The following is a 3675-nucleotide window of genomic DNA, read 5'->3' on the forward strand; positions in this document are numbered from 1 at the left end:
GTCTTTTAAATCACGTCTTAAAACTTATTTTTTTACTTTGGCTTTTGATTCTGTCTAGTTGGCTGTTTTAGCTTGTTGCGTTGTTACCTATTGTTTGTTGTCCTCTTCTATTGTTTGTTTTAACTGTCTCATGTTTTTATTTTATTTATGACGGGCGATCGTGGCTCAAGAGTTGGGAGTTCGCCTTGTAATCGGAAGGTTGCCGGTTCGAACCCCCGGCTTGGACAGTTAGATTTAGTTAGATTTAGTTAGATTTAAAACCGTTGTAATTGATTACAATGAATGTTCTCATAAGAAGAATTATTTGAATTTAGTTACTATTGTCTTGTTGAAACACAGGTCGCATATTTGTGGAAACAACAGGAAACGGAAGTTGTTGTTTCTGTGGTCCCATCTCAGATTAGAGGTAACAACTTTGTCATACGTCACAGTGAGTTCCTGACCCTTAGACCACACAGCTGGCTTGTTGGAGAGGTATGTAAACTAGTTATTTAAAAAAAAAATGTACTGCATAAGGTTAACGTTAAAGCTGGGGCAGGACATTAGTTTTTCCCTACACATTCAGTAAGTACTGCTTTAGATCGACATTCCAGGCATATCCTCATGACTGAATACTGAGTATACGTAAGTAAAAAAAATCTTTATTAAAGATTGTATTCCAAAACTTTATCATGTTTACAAAGTAATAAAAGGTTATTTATTATACTCCTCAGGTCATTGAAAGTATCCTGCACCACTGGGCCATTCGGCTAAATCAGGGGAATAATATCTACATTATGAACCACTACACGAGCGGTGTGATCCTCTATGGAGAGAGAACTAATCAGGAGACAAAGCTTGTCCAAGGTAAAAAAATTTTTTTATATATTCTAGAATTAATTTTTTAAAAGTTAATTAATGTCTCGAAATGGAAAAGGTATTGTTGCAAATTTGTAATTAATTCCTAATATGTCACAGGTGAACTTTGACAACTAGAGCCGTTTTATCCTTTGTTGGAAATATACACTGGAAGTTTCTGGTTAGTACGAGCAGCATTTCTGTGAAAACAGTTTGTTTCAATAACACATTATTGAAAATTTATGTACTTTTTAAATTTATATATCTATCGCAGTACATAAATGCAGATGACAGCTGTCTGTATTTGGTCGATCCTTCAAGAAACTCTTTGGAGCAGGAAGAGTCTGACCGTGCAGCCAGAAGATTCCGGTAATTATGCGTTATTACATGTATATAATAACATGAAATATTAGAAAAGTGACAGGAGGACTTAGGAGGTCTTTTTCTAAAGGTGAACGTATGGTTGTAGATTAAAGTTTAATAAAATCTGTGGTTATCAGTTCTTTAAAGAATTTAAAAAAATAATTCAAAATTACTCACATATGTAATTTTAAATAATAAAAAAACCACTGACAGTGTTTAAGCAGTGATACATTTGAGACAGTTAACATTTGTAGATTTAAAAGAACATGTTAATAAGTTTGATACTTCATCTAACATAATGTAGAGCACAGGGCTTTCTGACACACCATTAAAAACAGTGATATGTACTATATGTGTCTTTTTCTGTGTGACTTTTATCATTCATTTGTATATAAATGTGATGTATGTTACGTTCACAAAGTGAATACTTCAAAATGAGGAGGACATGCTACAACAAAACAGACTGGGTGAATGTGAGACTTCGAGGAGGAGTACTGACACATCCATTTCAACGGGATGGTTCTAGCTGCGGAGTAATGGTCGTCATGGTATGGCACCACATTGATGCAATAATATTGTTCTGTAAAATTAGATAAGAAGATGGGGTGGGGGAAGTTAAAATAATCTTAAAAGGTTAAATTGTGTAAACAGGAAGTGTAACATTTGCAGATGTTTTCATTTAATTGTTTTTGGGGTTTTTTATTTCAGATGGTCAAAGTAGTAATGGAAGCATTCCCAAATAAACCAGAAATGACATTTTTGACGACAAAAAAAGAGATGGCCCAGGCACGAAGGACATTTGCACAGACAATACTTGAGGCCTCCGGTGTGTAATATCTTCTTCAAATGGACATATTTATTTGTGTCAAACTGTCAAATACTAAAATATATATATACATATATATATATATATATATGTATATATATATATATATATATATATATATATATATATATATATATATATATATATATATATATATAACAACTGTGCCATGTGTGCAACGGTGAAACCACCTAATCCAGGACCCTCCATCACTGACTGGGTATAGTATTTTTAAAAATTGTTTTATGTTATCTACAACAAAGTATTTGACTCTGTGTCTTAAAGATTGTAATTGATTAAAACATAGAATTATTTACTTAATGTGTTTATGAAAGTTCATTTGTTTTTGTTTACAGATCCAGTGTGATAACCGCTGGTTCCATTCTGAAGGCCTGGACATGACAAATGAACAGCTCAGCAGTGCTCAGAAGACAGAGTGGAAGTGTGTGCTTTGTGTAACCTAATTCCACATGCAGTGAAAGCTACTTGAATAATCTGCTTATAGTTGTTATTGGTGTTTTGAGGAACACATGTGTAAAACACAATGTGTATAACATTCTTGCTTTGTGCTCGTACTTCAAGTATTTCCTTTTTGATTTTTTGGGTTGATTTGTGTGATGACAGATAATGAATAACAATATATCTAAACTGTGTAGTAGTAATATGAGAAATCAGTAATCTGAGAAATGTAATTTCTCACCCTGACCGGTTGAGGCAGATGGCCCCGCCCCTCCCTGAGCCTGGTTCTGCCGGTGGTTTCTTCCTGTTAAAAGGGAGTTTTTCCTTCCCACTGTTGCTCATAGGGGCTCATATGATTGTTGGGTTTTTCTCTGTATGTATTATTGTAAGGTTTAACTTATTATGTAAGTGCCTTAAGGTGACTATTGTTGTGATTAAGCACTGAATAAATAATGTCTAAAACTAAAGTTGCTACTTGAGGTGGTGTGTGAATGACATTTTGAAAAATTTAAATTGTGTGTGGAAAGAAATTTCTTGTAGTTAAGCAAATACTTCAATGAACTCATTTTGTTTGGTAATGGAATAGGATTTAATTTTATCAGAAATCCATACAGTAATTGTTGCTGTGGATGACAGGGTGCAGAGTGGGGGTCACCCAGAGGCATAATCCAGTGAGATATCTGTGTCACCTCTTATAGTTTTCCTGTAATCTGAGGTCAAAGACGAGGACATTAAGAGTACAGTAGAGTAAATTGGGTAAATTTTATTGTTAATTTTCTCTGAATCATACAGTAATTTGGCCTGTGGATCACAGGGGGGAAAGTGGAGATACACTAAAACTGGGAGTGGATTGTGAAGTAAAATAGTGTCAGGACAGAAAACACTGCGTTTCTAAGCCAGTCTTCACCTATACCGTAATATACGTAAGAGTAGTGCAACCACATTTTCGGGGCGGCTAGCTTGACTGTGACTTCTTAAGTGAGGGCTCACTTGACCGCAGTGTTTCCTCTGGACCGAATCAGCTGGTGCGTTTCTAAACTTACAGTTTTTGGTTTATGTGCGGCCAGGTGTGTGGGGGGCGGGCGCAACAAAAGTAAACACAGGAAGAAGGAGCAGACTGGACAGTTTGGTTCATTTCATGGCGAGCTGCTAGTTCACCTGTGCACGTGTATAGTACCGTCATGCTTTAC

At 35.5% G+C, this 3675-nt stretch overlaps 1 long non-coding RNA gene across 1 annotated transcript; it reads left to right on the plus strand.

Moving 5' to 3' along the window:
* The first annotated feature begins 562 nt into the window (after window positions 1–562).
* On the plus strand, window positions 563–1742 carry LOC113034396 (uncharacterized). Its single transcript, XR_003274174.1, has 4 exons — window positions 563–846; window positions 958–1018; window positions 1112–1206; window positions 1622–1742. It is a non-coding gene; the product is annotated as an uncharacterized LOC113034396 (long non-coding RNA).
* Window positions 1743–3675: the final 1933 nt, after the last annotated feature.

The sequence above is a fragment of the Astatotilapia calliptera genome, chromosome 12 (assembly GCF_900246225.1).
Source record: "Astatotilapia calliptera chromosome 12, fAstCal1.2, whole genome shotgun sequence".
Taxonomy (NCBI): domain Eukaryota; kingdom Metazoa; phylum Chordata; class Actinopteri; order Cichliformes; family Cichlidae; genus Astatotilapia; species Astatotilapia calliptera.